This window comes from Lactuca virosa, chromosome 3 (assembly GCF_052849685.1).
Source record: "Lactuca virosa cultivar CGN04683 chromosome 3, Lactuca_virosa_CGN04683_v6, whole genome shotgun sequence".
NCBI lineage: Eukaryota > Viridiplantae > Streptophyta > Magnoliopsida > Asterales > Asteraceae > Lactuca > Lactuca virosa.
In genome coordinates, this window is record NC_136428.1 from 252,072,847 (window position 1) to 252,090,248 (window position 17,402).

At 42.5% G+C, this 17,402-nt stretch overlaps 2 long non-coding RNA genes across 2 annotated transcripts; both read left to right on the plus strand.

The window, feature by feature from the left end:
- Nucleotides 1-222: 222 nt before the first annotated feature.
- LOC145162906 (uncharacterized) lies at nucleotides 223-1,430 on the plus strand. The gene is made up of 3 exons (XR_013739423.1): nucleotides 223-383; nucleotides 562-631; nucleotides 1,245-1,430. It is a non-coding gene; the product is annotated as an uncharacterized LOC145162906 (long non-coding RNA).
- Nucleotides 1,431-7,293: 5,863 nt separating this feature from the next.
- LOC145162907 (uncharacterized) lies at nucleotides 7,294-8,497 on the plus strand. Its single transcript, XR_013739424.1, has 3 exons — nucleotides 7,294-7,450; nucleotides 7,629-7,698; nucleotides 8,312-8,497. It is a non-coding gene; the product is annotated as an uncharacterized LOC145162907 (long non-coding RNA).
- Nucleotides 8,498-17,402: the final 8,905 nt, after the last annotated feature.

Below are 17,402 nucleotides of genomic sequence, written 5' to 3' on the forward strand. Positions count from 1 at the left end.
GGCCGATACGCGATATTGGGTGATATGGCACCACCAGAAATTGGACATGTGGCACCACCAGAAATTGGACACATGGCACCACCAGAAATTGGACATGTGACACCACCAGAATTTGGACAAGTGGCACCACCAGAAGGCCACCACATGCCCCAACTCACTATAAATAGAAGTGTCGGGTTCTCTCATTTCTTACACCTTTCCTCTTCCACTTTCTCTCTCTAAACTCTCTCTCTCTAAGCTCCCTTGAGCCCCTAAAGTCTAGGTAAACCCCCTAGCACCCGAAGGAAGTCCCGAGGCTCCCGGAGTCCCGAGAAAAGAACCTTTCGGCTCGGAAACGCTGCTCCAGCGAAGTCCGGTTTTGAGAAAAACCCGCTGTAAGTAAGGTACGCCTACGAAATTTTTAATATAACTTTTAAATAATTATAGTAATGTTATTAGGTCCTTAAAATAATTATTTGGGCTATTATTATTTATATATTGAGTGTTATTTAACGCTTATATAATAATAATAATAGCTAGACTATTAACGTTAAAACTAAACTCTAGTGGTATTAATACTAGGTTTTGGTCAAGGAAAAATTGTTTTGAGATAACGAAGTGCTGTTCAAATACCGAGTCACCACCTAATCAAGTGAGTGCATAGTTACTTTCATCTTACACATAGATATGAAGTATTTTATATTAATTACGTGCTATGTGTGCATATTATCTGAATACTTGCTGCCTATGCTGATGAAAGATTTTTATACATGTTTTAAATAATTTAAACTGTATATGTATTTTATATCTACAAAAATGTTGGGGTAAAACATGGGTAGATGTAATAAGACAATGTGTGATAAAATGATGAGAGGCCTCGATGTTGTTGTTATTGATTCTGTCATCTAGCGGAGTATGGATGACGACCACGGACTCTTCTAGACAGTCCAGTGGAACGCTAGCAGGCTCGCAACCTGTAGGTGTTTGTGAACGATGTGTTCACCGGTGTACTCCATCCCCCTCATGGTTGCCTTTAGGACATTTATTGCTGAGGAGACCCCTTGGCAGTAGTGTCCATCCCGATATTGATCCTTAGTCTAGGTCCCTTATGATAGGTGTTTTAGGGACGTAATGTGAGGATAACGGGAACGGGTAATCGGGTTATTGTTGATTGATGAAATTAATAAACTTATTTATTGTGGGTTGAAAACCCTATGTGCTCACCAGGCTCCCAAGCCTGACCCACTCAGTTTCTTGTATTACAGGTAGTGGCGCACGAGCATAGATATGATGTTTGGGATGAGAGATTATGAATAAATGTAGTAAGGCTATATTGTACTGTTTATGCTTTTGATCTGTATCGAACATGACATCCCGATGTTTTTAATGAAATACATTTCTACGGAAATGCTTTGATAAGTCTTTATCATAATTTTATTTTGGGAACAAATTCCGCAACACTTTTATTTAAAATGTTACTCTGATTTTTAAACAAAGCATAAACAAAATCGGTCTTTTCTGGCCGTGAAAATGGGGATGTCACAGTTGGTATCAGAGCATTAGTTTAAGCGAACTAGGAATTTGTAGGATTTCTAGACTTAAACTTAGAATGCTAAGCGATGATTGTGAGGTGTGAGCACTAGCTTATTTTAGGAATTGTGCCTAAAATGCTTTTATGTGCTAAATGATTTATGCCTTATATGTTGTTATTTGTTCGGATCTATGGTCTGTTGCCGACCGGATCTGGAAACCTTATGTGTTTAGGATTCTAAACGTACGACTACGATATTAGAACTAACATGTAAACGTTTCGGAGAGATAAGGATGATTTAAACGTCTATCCCGAATAAAGATCTAAATTCACCTTATTCGGTGTATAGATCAAAATGGCAAGAACCCGCAGTGGAGCTGGAAACGCAAACGAAAACAGGAATCGACCACCTGTAATTGAGCAAATACCTGTTGTAGCTGCAGCACCTGAGCCAGTAACGATGGCTGGTGTACAATTGATGATTCAGGCGATGTTGGATAATCAGATGGAAGAAACTAGACGTCTGCTTTGACAAAATCGTGAAGAACTTTCAATCCAAGTTGAAGAGCCCGAAGTGAATGGAGGGCCATCGGAAGGTGGAAACTTCAGTGGTACCGTTGGTCAAGACAACCCACAAATTGTTAGACAAGGCAATCGTAATGGAGGAAATGATGGAAGAGGATGTAAATACAAGGATTTTATGGCGTCTAAGCCACCGTGTCTATCCGGAAGCCCGACGCCGGTGCAAATTATGGATTGGATCTCCGAAATGGAGACAATGTTTGAAAGTTGCGAATGCAGCAACAGGCAGAAGACCGCTCTTGCGATCCCGTTGTTGAAATCTGGCGTGTTGAGTTGGTGGAAGCTGTTAGCTGACTCTATGCCCAAGGGAGAAGCGAGTAAAATGTCTTGGGAAGATTTTGTGGAACAACTGAAACTGCAATACTGCTCAGAGCAGGACCTACTGGAAATCAATAACGAGTTTCAGAATTTGAAGAAGGGAAAGATGAGCGTTGCTAAATACGCTGCAAGTTTCACGGAGAAAATGAAGCTTATCCCATACCTAGTTCCAACAGAACTCTCAAAGGTCAATAAGTTTTCCCTTGGACTACCAGCGGACTATGGTCCAATGGTTAAGCAAGCAACCACGTTGAAAGCCGCCATCTGGGCTGCCAGAAATGTTGAGACCCAGATCAGGGAGAAAGGTCTGGAAAGGTCAGAGGTTGGTGAGAAGAGGAAGTTTGACGGACCCTCGGGGTCCAGCAAAAAGGGTAAATTCTCAAAGTCTACTTCGAAAGGAGGTGGAGGAGGCGAAGTGAAGTGGTGTGACAAGTGCAAGAAGAAGCACTCTGGGAAGTGCGACGGAGGGGTCACTTGTTTCAAATGTGGGAAGCCTGGGCACTATGCCAATGAATGCACATTCACTAAGAAGGTCTGTTATGAGTGCAACGAGGAGGGGCACATTTCGAGGGACTGCCCGAAGAAGAAGGAAGCAGGAAGACCCAACATTCCACCAAAGCCGAAGGCTAGAGCCTTCCAGATGACACTGGAAGCTGCTAAGGAAGAAGCTGATGTCGCTTCAGGTACCTTTCTCGTAAACAAATTGCCTGCCCAAATTTTATTTGATTCTGGAGCCAACTACTCCTTTATTTCGCATGAATTTGGTAGAAAGCTAGCTTTGCCTGTCGATAGACTAGATAATGCCTTATTAGTCGAAGTTGCTAGTGGCAAGTTTGTACCTGTTAGCCATCGTATGAAAAACATCTTAATTGATTTGAACGGGAATAAGTTTCACGAGGAATTATTGCCTATCGAACTTAACGGTTTCGACATCGTGTTGGGAATGGATTGGCTTAGCACCAATGATGCGGAAATACTGTGCAAAAAGAAGATCGTAAAAGTAAACCCGCCTGGGAAAGAGTCGTTTATGGTGTATGGGGACAAACGCAGGGTAAATTCTGGAATCATTTCTCTAATGAAAGCCAGAAAATGTTTGACCAAGGGATGTACATCATATTTAGCATTCGTGATCGATGCTAAGAAGGAAAAGAAGGTGATACAGAGCATTCCTGTCGTGTGTGATTATCCGGAAGTATTTCCCGAAGATCTTCCCGGATTACCGCCTGATCGACAAGTAGAATTCCGTATTGACTTGTTACCAGGAACGACACCAATAGCAAAAGCACCTTACCGATTAGCACCGACGGAGATGAAGGAGCTGATGATGCAACTTCAGGAGTTATTGGACAAAGGTTTCATTAGACCTAGTTCATCACCCTGGGGAGCTCCGGTGTTATTCGTGAAAAAGAAAGATGGAAGTATGAGAATGTGTATTGATTACAGAGAGCTGAACAAGGCAACAATAAAGAATAGATATCCGTTGCCAAGGATTGATGACCTGTTCGATCAACTGCAAGGTTCAAGTTATTTCTCAAAGATCGATCTTAGGTCAGGATATCATCAACTGAAGGTGAGAGATCAGGATATTGAGAAGACTGCGTTCAGAACGAGATATGGACACTACGAGTTCTTGGTTATGTCGTTTGGACTAACTAATGCTCCAGCAGCATTCATGGATCTGATGAACAGGGTTTGTAAACCATTCCTCGATAAATCTGTGATAGTGTTCATAGATGACATTCTCATCTACTCGAAAAGCCAAGAAGAGCATGGTAGACACTTGCGGGAAGTGTTAGAAGTCTTGAAGAAGGAGAAGCTGTATGCTAAATTCTCCAAATGTGATTTTTGGATTCGAGAAGTCCAATTCTTGGGTCACGTGGTCAACCAAGAAGGGATAATGGTCGATCCAGCAAAGATTGAAGCGGTAATGAAGTGGGAACAACCAAAAAGTCCCACGGAGATCCGAAGCTTTTTGGGATTAGCCGGATATTACCGAAGGTTTATCCAAGGATTTTCTTCAATCGCTAGTCCATTAACAGCGTTAACCCACAAAGGAGCTACCTATGCTTGGAGTGATAAGCATAAAGAAGCATTCGAGAAGCTAAAGAAGAAACTATGCGAGGCACCGATACTTTCTCTACCCAATGGAGTTGAAGACTTCGCCGTTTATAGCGATGCGTCTGGTGTTGGGTTGGGTTGTGTTTTGACCCAAAGAGAAAATGTGATCGAATATGCGTCTCGACAGTTGAAGGAACATGAAAAGAACTACCTGACTCATGACTTGGAGTTGGCGGCGGTAGTTTTCGCTCTAAAAATATGGAGGCATTACCTCTATGGCACGAAGTGCAAACTTTTCACCGATCATAAGAGTCTCCAATATCTCTTTAATCAGAAAGAATTGAACATGAGGCAACGACGCTGGCTAGAATTACTCAAGGACTATGACTGTGAGATACTTTACCACCCCGGTAAAGCAAACGTTGTCGCTGATGCTCTCAGTCGAAAAGTCAACCTTGAAAGAAAAAGGCCAAGAGCGTTGAGAATAGAAATTGTCTCGACCATTGTGGAAAGTATCAGGGAAGCTCAAGAAGAAGCTTCAGAGAAGAGTGACAGAAAAGAAGAACGTTTGGGAAAAACATTAGTGTTCGGTACAAACAGTCAAGGACTAAAGGTATTCCAAGATCAGATTTGGGTACCTAAGACTGGAGGAATAAGAGATCTTCTGATGGAAGAAGCTCACAAGACCATGTACTCGATTCATCCCGGTAGCACTAAAATGTATAGGGACCTAAAACCCTACTACTGGTGGCCGACGATGAAGCTCGACGTTGCGAAATATGTGGCCGAGTGTGTAACTTGTGCAAGAGTTAAGGCCCAACATCAGAAACCATATGGGAGTTTAGAACCCTTACCTGTACCCATGGGTAAATGGGAAGACATCACCATGGATTTTGTGACTAAACTACCCAGGACGAAGAACGGTCACGACATGATTTGGGTGGTCGTGGATCGTTTCACAAAGAGTGCACACTTCATAACTGCCAATGAAAGGTGGTCTATGGATAAGCTTGCAAATGCTTACGTGAAGGAAATTGTGAGACTTCACGGTGTTCCTCTAACAATTGTATCGGATCGTGATAGTCGTTTCACGTCAAGGTTTTGGAGAAGTCTACAAGAGGAATTGGGTACGAAGTTATGTCTGAGTACAGCTTACCATCCGCAGACTGATGGTCAGAGTGAAAGAACGATTCAAACGCTTGAAGATATGTTGAGAGCATGTACCCTCGAGTTCCAAGGTAACTGGGATGAACACTTACCTTTGGTAGAATTTTCCTACAACAACAGTTTCCACTCGAGCATCAAGATGGCACCCTATCAAGCTTTGTATGGACAAAAGTGTCGTACGCCTTCTTGTTGGCTCGAGGCTGGAGAAAAGCAGTTTATGGGCCCCGAGATAGTCCATGAGACTGCTGAGAAACTGAAGGTGATCAGGGAAAGGATGTTAGCAGCTCAGGATCGTCAGAAGAGCTATGCTGACAAGAAAAGACGACCGATGACCTTCGAAGTTGGGGATTCTGTTTTGCTTAAAGTCTCACCGTGGAAAGGACTTATACGATTTGGGAAACGAGGAAAGCTGAGTCCAAGGTTTATTGGACCGTTCAAAGTTCTTCAGAAGATTGGGAACCAAGCTTACAAGCTGGAATTGCCCGAAGAACTCGATGGTATTCATAACACCTTCCATGTATGTTATCTGAGGAAATTCACGGGAGAAGTTCCCGACATAATTCCGATCTCGGAGTTAAGAATGGATGAGAATAAGAGGCTAATCGAAGAGCCCGAGGCAATTGTTGACCGTAAGATTAAGAAGTTACGACGCAAGATGGTCGACTTAGTGCTAGTCCGATGGAAACATTCGAATGGGCCGAATCTCACTTGGGAAACAGAGGATGACATGATGAGTCGCTATCCGCATCTGTTTGCTGACGCATGATTCCGGGACGGAATCATCCTAAGGGGGAGAGAATTGTAACGCCCGGGTTTTGGGGCTAAGCATTTTTAGACGATGTAATAGTCTAGGTCAACTATTGTAACTCTTTTGATGTAATAAAAATGAAATATTTGAGTATTTTGTGAATTTATGTGCTTATTATTTAACTATAAATGTATAATTAATAAAGAATAAAAATAAGCGTCAAAATTAAAATATGAGATAAGCCCGATATCTTTACATAAAGTTGTAGTGGTCAAAACAAGGATTCCGGAGATATAAAGAACGCCGAAATCCGAGTTATAACGAAGAAGTTATGACCCGACGAAGTTTCACGACGGAACCGGCACGATACCGGGAAGCGTGAATAGTGAATTTATGATAAAGCGAGTTTTTAGCTGACACGACCTAAACGAGAATCGAAGAGTTCTTTAATTGTGGCGTAACAATAAAAAGAAAGACGAAAACGGACGTCGGATGAAGAAGTTATGAATTTTTAACGGACCAATCCTGTCCCGGCCTGTTAAAAATATAACTTTTAAAATAAATTCAAAATTAGCCAACGGAGTCTAAACGAAAGTTGTAGATTACGTTCCCGCCTTCGCGTGGATATAAATAACGTCAAAAACAGAGCTCGTATGCAAGAGTTATGATTTTTCTAAGACGGGAGGCCGATACGCGATATTGGGTGATATGGCACCACCAGAAATTGGACATGTGGCACCACCAGAAATTGGACACATGGCACCACCAGAAATTGGACATGTGACACCACCAGAATTTGGACAAGTGGCACCACCAGAAGGCCACCACATGCCCCAACTCACTATAAATAGAAGTGCCGGGTTCTCTCATTTCTTACACCTTTCCTCTTCCACTTTCTCTCTCTAAACTCTCTCTCTCTAAGCTCCCTTGAGCCCCTAAAGTCTAGGTAAACCCCCTAGCACCCGAAGGAAGTCCCGAGGCTCCCGGAGTCCCGAGAAAAGAACCTTTCGGCTCGGAAACGCTGCTCCAGCGAAGTCCGGTTTTGAGAAAAACCCGCTGTAAGTAAGGTACGCCTACGAAATTTTTAATATAACTTTTAAATAATTATAGTAATGTTATTAGGTCCTTAAAATAATTATTTGGGCTATTATTATTTATATATTGAGTGTTATTTAACGCTTATATAATAATAATAATAGCTAGACTATTAACGTTAAAACTAAACTCTAGTGGTATTAATACTAGGTTTTGGTCAAGGAAAAATTGTTTTGAGATAACGAAGTGCTGTTCAAATACCGAGTCACCACCTAATCAAGTGAGTGCATAGTTACTTTCATCTTACACATAGATATGAAGTATTTTATATTAATTACGTGCTATGTGTGCATATTATCTGAATACTTGCTGCCTATGCTGATGAAAGATTTTTATACATGTTTTAAATAATTTAAACTGTATATGTATTTTATATCTACAAAAATGTTGGGGTAAAACATGGGTAGATGTAATAAGACAATGTGTGATAAAATGATGAGAGGCCTCGATGTTGTTGTTATTGATTCTGTCATCTAGCGGAGTATGGATGACGACCACGGACTCTTCTAGACAGTCCAGTGGAACGCTAGCAGGCTCGCAACCTGTAGGTGTTTGTGAACGATGTGTTCACCGGTGTACTCCATCCCCCTCATGGTTGCCTTTAGGACATTTATTGCTGAGGAGACCCCTTGGCAGTAGTGTCCATCCCGATATTGATCCTTAGTCTAGGTCCCTTATGATAGGTGTTTTAGGGACGTAATGTGAGGATAACGGGAACGGGTAATCGGGTTATTTTTGATTGATGAAATTAATAAACTTATTTATTGTGGGTTGAAAACCCTATGTGCTCACCAGGCTCCCAAGCCTGACCCACTCAGTTTCTTGTATTACAGGTAGTGGCGCACGAGCATAGATATGATGTTTGGGATGAGAGATTATGAATAAATGTAGTAAGGCTATATTGTACTGTTTATGCTTTTGATCTGTATCGAACATGACATCCCGATGTTTTTAATGAAATACATTTCTACGGAAATGCTTTGATAAGTCTTTATCATAATTTTATTTTGGGAACAAATTCCGCAACACTTTTATTTAAAATGTTACTCTGATTTTTAAACAAAGCATAAACAAAATCGGTCTTTTCTGGCCGTGAAAATGGGGATGTCACAAAGGGGCACACTTTTGGTTTCTGCAAAGCTCCGTCAAGGCCAATTAACCAAGTCCCCGGCGCTGGTGTGGGCCAGGCTTGCTACGGTTGTGGCGAGGTGGGCCACTACAAGAGGAACTGCCCGAAGGCAGGGAATGACGGTGGAGTGGGAAGAGTTTTGGCCATAGCCCACGAGGAAGCGGTTGTCGACCCCACAGTGGTCACTGGTACGTTTCTCCTCGATAACTTATATGCATGCATTCTGTTTGATAGTGGAGCGGAGAGGAGTTTCGTGAACTAGAAATTTGCTAAATTAAGTAAGCAAAAATCACAAACACTTAAAGAACCGTTCACTGTAGAAATGGCTAACGGAAAGACTGAGAGCACTAGTAGTATATACATACGATGTACCCTAACTCAAGATAGCCATTCATTTTCAATCGACCTTATGTCGGTCTCAATTAAAAGTTTTGACGTCATTATCGGCATGGATTGGTTGAGTCTGCATCGTGTCGATATCATGTGTTATGAAAAGGCTGTTCGCCTTAATCTGCCCTCTGGCGAAACTCTAGTAGTCTACGACGATAAACCCGACACGAACCTTCGTATCATCTCGAGTATTCAAGCCCAGAAATACTTGCGAAAGGAATGTCGCACATTCCTTGCTCATGTTGTCGATGTGAGCCAAGAGATGAAGGACATTAAGAACATTCCGGTAGTACGCGATTTTGTCACACCCCAAAACCGGAACGGCGGAAACGTTCAGGGGTGGAGGACGTCATGTACAGTATCAGAACAAGTTATAGTAGTAAACGAGCAACAACACCATCAATTGCATTAATAATATAATTTCATACAAGTGTGTTATGTGAAGTTATAAGAGACCAAAAATATACATAAAAAATAAGAGATGAGTCTTGAACATGCTCCATCTTCTCAAAAGCTTGGCATCAGTACCTGTCTACTAATGACCTGAGAATACAAGTTATTTTGAAAGAGTTGATCAGCTTTAAAGCTGGTGAGTTCATAAGCATTTTAGTGTCATTGTTTGTATGAAAGTGTTTGTATGTACTTGATGTATAAGTTTGTAAATGTTTGTAAATGTTTAAATCTCCTAGAAAAGCCTATATTTTCTACTAAACGTAGCCTTCTACCAAGGCATCAAATGAAATGTATGTTTGTTTCTTGTAAAAGCGTGTATTTTCCCAAATATGACTATCATTAACCAAACATATAGTTTTACATTATCCTATATGTGAAAAGATCACAATGTGAATGCAATGGGAAAATAATAAAGTACTGTAGCGTTGTATTATAGTAACTACTGTTGTACTAATTACCTTAAACCAATTGTTATTTAAAGTAACATGTGATATGCCTGTACCATACTACCGACTAAAACACGACGATGAAAGACGTCCGAAGAAATGACATTTGGCACCCGTAGATTTGCAAGTCCCACTGTAGCGAGCAGCAAGGTGTAGGATAGTCAATCCAGTATAGATCTATACTTAAATTCAACGCTCTCCTTCTAGGAGACTCTGGATACAAAACGAGCCATGACAGGTGATGCCATGCCCCGTTACGTGGCTCACATTTCTGTTGTAATGTTCTTGTATATGTATTGTATGTACTAGTGTAATGTATGTTCTCTCTGTCTAGTATGCTCTGTTTGTTTCTCATCATAGTATGCTCTATCTGTATGTTATTGTTTGTTTCTCATCATAGTATGTTATTGTTTGTTTCTCGTCATAGTATGTATTGACTCATGTATGAACTGACTCATTGTATGTTTCATTGTTCTAGTAATAGTATTAGTGACTTCCTAAACTATACCTATTATAGTTTACTAGTAATGTTGTTTGTATGTATGAACATGATGGTGTACCTTTGCTACCCAAAGGCACTGAATTGAATGAAGGAACTTTTATATCTATACACATATACATAATATATAACTAAGATTCAAATGACCTTCGGACAAATAACCGATACCCTAAGTCCACAACTAAACAAGGAACAGGAAGCAAGGCGAGCTATCAGTCCTAAGTCTTTTCAATCCTACTTATATAACTATATCTATATAGATATGCATTTGACAAAATATAAGTTTAAAAGAGTTCGAATAGAAAGTGTTTAACATGTAAAAGTATTTGATAATCATTTGAAGTAGTTTTCTTTGATAAGACAGCTAATTGAATAGCAATTCCTTTGTTTGATAGTTATTAATCACATGTGATTGATATAATAACTATAAAGTTTCAACTTGTATTCCCCCCCCCCATAAAAGCATTTAAAATCATTTAAAAGGTTGATTAAGGGGTATGAACTCACCTGTAGTGAGTGGTGCGAATGAAAGATCGGGTTGAAGGATGCTAAGTGCTAAGTGTGGACTTGAGCACAACGGACCCTAATGAGCATATATTGGCATATATATGAATATAATTAGTCTATATAACACTAATCATGAAAGGAAAACACCCTAGGACTTAGAAAACACTTAGATTAAAGTGTTATAAGCATCAAAAGTCCTCTGAAGTGGGTGTACGGCTGTACAGGGTCGTGTGCGGCCACCTACTGTGCTCCCCATTGGGTGTGCGGCCAAGTGTGTGCGGTCAGGGAGTGTGCGGTCGCACACTCCTAGGGAATATGGTCAAAAACATGTTTTTAAGGTAATATCTTGTATCCCTTAAGTGTGTTTGATCGTTTGCTAGCATACTAGTTGAGTTTGAGGCCTTAGAGCACTAACATAAGGGGTGTACGGCCACATGAATGTGTGCGGCCGCACACTCCTTGAAGATCGAGTTCTGGACTTTTAACAAGGCTCAAATATAGCTAAACACATGTAGGAGTAGGGTAATTACAGTGTATAAGTGTATGGGGGTTTTTGGAGCTCAAGAACTTAGTAGGTGTTCTTGGTGTTTTTGAAGAACACTTGAAGATCTAAACAAAAGGAGTAATTTCATGGATGAAATCATGTATTGTTACTTAGGAAGTGTATTGAATCAACTTAACATAAGGAGAAACACTTACCACTTGAACATCTATAAGAAAATTCGGATGATAGTTGAGAGAGAAGTGTGTTCTTGGATTAGGAGTGTGAAAAGAGTCTAAGGAAGGATGAGTTCTTACCATATACACTCGTGTGTACTGCCAGGAGGGTGTGTGCGGCCGCACACCCAAGTGTGCGGTCGTACACTCCTAATGCTGGAGTGTTTGGCCACTTTTTGCGTATGGTGAACTTGCGGAACACAAATCCAAACTTCTAACTTTTATCTACTAGGTTTAGAACACCCAAATGACTCAAAACAAAGGTAGAAAATAGCAAAAACGAGTCTAACTTTAATTGATTTGAATAATAGCACTAGATGAAAATTTCGGGTTGTCACATCATCCCCCCGTTAGAGAGAATTTCGTCCTGAAATTAGAGTCTAACAAATAAGCTATATAAACACTAAATGAAAAGATGAGGATATTTCAGTTTCATCCTATCCTCGTGCTCCCAAGTGAATTCAGGTCCTCGCTTGGCGTTCCAGCGAACCTTCACTATCGGGATACGACTTTGCTTCGTTTGCTTGACCTCTCCGTCCATGATCTCTATAGGTTCTTCCATGAAATTAAGGCTCTCGTTGATCTCGATCTCGTCGAGTGGGATTACAAGAGTCTCGTCGGACAGACACTTTTTCAAGTTTGAGACGTGGAAAGTAGAATGCACGTTACTAAGTTCGCGGGGTAAGTTGAGTTTGTAAGCTACAGGGCCGATTCTGGCGAGAATCTCGAAAGGCCCTACGTATCTTGGATTGAGCTTCCCATGCTTTCCGAAGCGTATCAAACCCTTCCAGGGTGAGACTTTCAAAAGAACGCGGTCTCCCACCTGGAATTCCAAAGGTTTCCTTCGTTTGTCTGCGTAGCTTTTTTCTCGGTCTCTAGAGGCTTTCAATCGTTCACGAATCTGAACGATCTTCTCTGTCGTTTCTCGAATGATTTCCGGACCTGTGAGAGTGCTGTCAGGAACTCGTCCTTTAGCTAACTGCGTGTCGCCCACCTCAGCCCAGCACAGAGGGGATTTGCTCTTACGGCCATAGAAGGCTTCAAATGGAGCAGCCTCTATGCTCGTGTGATAACTATTGTTGTAGGAAAACTCGACAAGGGGCAAATGAGTATCCCATGCCTTTCCAAAGTCGATCACACAGGCTCGCAACATATCCTCCAAGGTTTGGATAGTCCTCTCACTTTGTTTGTCGGTCTGTGGATGGTAGGTTGTACTCATGTCCAGCCTAGTTCCTAGGGAACTTTGTAGCGACTGCCAGAACCTCGAAGTGAATCTACTATCTCTATCAGAGATAATGGATATGGGAACACCGTGTAGTCGTATAATCTCTCGAATGTAAGTTCTTGTTAGCTTCTCCATCTTGTATGTTTCTTTGATCGGCAGGAAGTGTGCAAACTTGGTTAACCTGTCTACGATCGTCCAAATGGTATCGAGACCACCCGTCGTCTTAGGAAACTTGGTTATGAAGTCCATTGTGATCCGCTCCCACTTCCATTCCGATATCTCTGGTTGTTGTAGTAATCCTGAGGGTTTCTGGTATTCGACCTTAACCTTGGCGCAAGTAAGGCATTTACTCACGAAGGTAGCAATCTCTACTTTCATGTTAGGCCACCAGTATATATTTTTAAGATCCAGATACATCTTATCTGAACCTGGGTGAACGGAATAATGAGTGTTGTGCGCTTCGGCCATGACCAAGTCTCTGAAACCACCGTGTTTCGGTGTCCAGATCCGATCCATGAGATATAAGGCTCTGCCACCCTTGACTTTCAAATTCTTATTCATCCCTCTCAGGGATTCACCCGCCAGATTTTCAGGTTTCAAGGATTCGAGTTGAGCTTCCTTGATTTGTGTGGACAAGTGTTTATGGATAGTCATAGTCAAAGATTTGACTCTACGACCAGAGTATTCTTTCCGACTTAGGGCGTCAGCTACTACGTTGGCCTTGCCGGGATGATAACGAATTTCGCATTCGTAATCACTGAGTAGCTCGACCCACCGTCGTTATCTCATGTTGCGCTCCTTCTGGTCGAATATATGTTGTAGGCTTTTGTGGTCTGTAAAGATAGTGCTTTTTGTACCATACAGGTAGTGTCTCCAGATCTTCAGAGCAAACATAACTGCTCCTAGCTCAAGATTGTGTGTGGTGTAGTTGACCTCGTGTGTCTTCAGCTGTCTTGAGGCGTAGGCGATGACCTTACCTCTCTGCATCAGAACACAACTGAGCCCTTGATTCGATGCATCGCAATAGACCACAAAGACTTCTATTCCTTCTGGGAGGGATAGTATCGGTGCGGTGCATAAGGCTCGTTTCAGCGTTTGGAACGCTTTCTTTTGCTTCTCTTCCCAGTCAAAGCCCACTCCCTTCTGGGTTAAAGTCGTAAGAGGTTTCGCAATTCGCGAGAAGTTCTGAATGAACCTGCGATAGTAGCCAGCGAGGCCTAGAAATTGGCGAATTTCTGTAGGCGTCTACGGTGCTGACCAGTTCTCAATGGCTTTGATTTTGGATGGGTCCACGTGGATTCCTTCCTCGCTAACCACGTGCCCTAAGGATTCTACCCTTTGATCCAAAATTCGCATTTCGAGAACTTCGCATAGAGCTTCTCCGATCGTAATGTTTCTAAGACCTGTCGGAGATGTTGACTATGCTCCTCCTTACTAAGAGAGTAGATGTAACATCCAGATTTTCGGGTATGTTATTTTGAATTATTATTTTGAGGATCATTGGTCTACTCGACGAGTTGGTGCTATAACTCGTCGAGTAGAAGCGGGGTAGCCACGTGAGTTTAATGAACTACTCGACGAGTCCAAGAGTAGACTCGCCGAGTAGGCGCTGTAAGTGGAAACCCTAAATCCCCGGGCATGCACCCTATTTAAAGGACCTTATGGCCCTTATTTGTGGCTATCTTCGTCTTTGAGAGTACCAGAGCATCTGTGAGTCTTGTCAGTGAGAAAGGAGGCCATTGTTCACCATTTATTGTGTGTTTTAGCAATTAGGAAGGAGGAAGGACAAGCTAGGCGAGTTGGGGAGCTTGGATCTACTTCCATTTGATCAGAGGAAGCTGTTGGAGGTATCAATCTGTGCTTATTCTCGTATTTATGATGATTTTGTTGAATCTAGGGTTTCTTTATGCATTATTTAGCTTGAATCTGGAGTGTGTGAGGTCCCAAGGTGAAATGATTCTTAGATCTGGACCTTAAGAGGTCCAGAGAGCCCCTATCACTCTGCTTTATGCCATTCCTTCGAAGTTATGAGCCTAGGTGGCCATTTTAGTAGTTATTTCACCAAAAGAAGCCTTGGGTGCATTGCATATGAGTCAAGATTCGACCTTTACGTGGTTATTGGTCGTGGGAAGGTTAGATCTATAGTTTAGAGAAGCAGATCTGACCTCAGAAGGTCATTTGAGGGTTGTGATGGGAGCAACTCGCCGAGTGCATAAGTGGACTCGACGAGTCGAGTCGGCGTTGCCCCGCGATTCGTTGCAGAAAACTCGGCGAGTGGAGAAGGGACTCAACGTGCCAAGTGAGGCTTAGAAGGATTCAGAGGACCCGTGTGGACTCGACGAGTCGCCCGGATGCACTCGACGAGTCTGGTCAAAGTTTGACCGTTGACTAGAGTTGACTTCGTTGACTTTTAGGGTTGAGTCAATGTTTGGACTTGTGAGCCATTGGAGGGGTAGAATGGTCTTTTACCCTTCTTAGAGAACTTAGAGAGGGATTAGCCTAGTCTTGGAAAGTCATATTAATTAGAGTAATTATTTTATGTGATAGGCGAAGGCTAGATCAGTATTTTCGAGTTCGAGGTTTACCGAGCTATCCGAGGTGAGACTTCTCACTATACTTACCTTGAGTGGTAATTATAGTTATGTGACAAAGTATCTTGTATGCTATGTATGTGATGTGTTGCACTGCATTATTTCTATGTGATTTATGTTGTGGATATTCCAGATTTTGCAGAGTTAAGACCGGAAGGTCCACATAGTTAGGGCCAGAAGGTCCACAGAGTTAGGGCCAGTGGGCCCACAGAGTTATAGCCTCGAGTGACTAATATGTGTTATATGTAGTATTTTGGGGAACTCACTAAGCATTTATGCTTATAGTGTTTTGTGTTATGTGTTTCAGGTACCAGTGAGGATCGCGGGAAGGCGCCGACATGATCAGTACACACTTGTGGAGTTTTTATGTATTGTGATCTTGGGATGAATTTTATGGATTTGATATGAGATACATGGAGATTGATAATATTTATGAATGAAACTATATTTTGAAAAGTGAAAAATTGTTTTGGAATTTACGACGTTACAAGTTGGTATCAGAGCCTTGGTTTGAGGGATTCGGATGCACCTTCGGGCGCATTTGAACTCAAACTGAGGATTTGAGAAACTTTTCAAAATAAAACAAATTTTTTTTAAAGGAATAAAAGGTTTTGAAAAGAGCAGAGCAGAGCAGTGTGTACGATCGGCCAGCGCCCGAACGGTGATTTCCCAAAATACCCTTATATTATGTGTTATGAGATATGATATGATATGTTATGCATACTAGAGTAGGCTAGGTACTCTTATTAGGACTAGAGTGGCCTGATTCGTGATGCCTTAGCCTAGGAGTTTTGTTGCTGGGAGATGCTTGAGAGTGAGTAGATAGCAGAGAGGAGCTTATGAGAGGTCTGCTAGAGGGTAGCCTATGCATAGTGAGAGTAGAGTAATTAGGATTTGGGATCTTAGGAGGAGGACTTGGGGTGAATATTGATGCGGTGTGGACGGTAGTATTGGGCCCGTACTACTGAAGACATCGGATCAGTGCGCAATCCAAGTAAGAATCCTTAGGGTACTAAGGAACAAGTAGGGCTGAGTTGCCGAGTGTGAGTATGCTCGAGCGAGTCTCTGATATTTCTTATGTTGTATTTCAGAGACATCATGGTTGGGACACGCCACAGACCAGAGACCAGCTGTGTGAGTGACGAGGAGCTTCGTCAGATGATCCACGAGGAGGTGGATGCGGCTATCCGCGCAGAGATTCTGGAGATGTTTGGGTCTATTAAGACCACATTGATTGAGACCTTTGATGAGAGATATGCAGCGGTTACTGAGGCTGCAGCCGCTGTAGCTACCGCAGTTGTTGCTGCTGCTAGACCTCAGGGTGGTGATGCGTTGCTGTTCCGGGAATTCAGCAACACGAAGCCACCAGAGTTTGATGGGACGCAGGATCTGATTGCTGCGATGAGATGGGTTTCTAACATCGAGGGATGCTTCTATACGTGTTCTTGCCCGGAGCATATGAGAGTTCGGTTCGCGCTGAACCAGCTTCGCTTGGGAGCGAAGGACTGGTGGAAGTTTGTGACAGCGCATTATTCTTCTGCAGAGCTTGCCGCATTGACCTGGGAGAGGTTCACCGCTATGTTCCGTGATGAGTACGTTCCCCCGGTGGAAAGGGAACGGTTGGCCCAGGAGTTCTTGACCCTCAAGCAGGGTACTGAGTCTGTTACTGTGATCACCAGGATGTTCCATGAGAGGGCGATGTTCTGCCCTGAGCACGTGTCTTCCGAACAGGCACGCATGAGTAGGTATTTGAGCATTTTGAGAAGAGACATCCGCGAGTTCGTGGCGAACTCGTCGTACCGGACATTTGCCTAGCTTCAGGCGAATGCTCGGAAGAGGGAGATAGAGCTTGAGACTCAGGCTAGGGAGGAGGCGGAGTCTTAGGGGAGGGATCGGCGACCGGCACAGTCCCAGCCGGCAGCCAAGGGGGCCAAGCCCACCGATTCGAGATCAGGGAACCAGAAGGG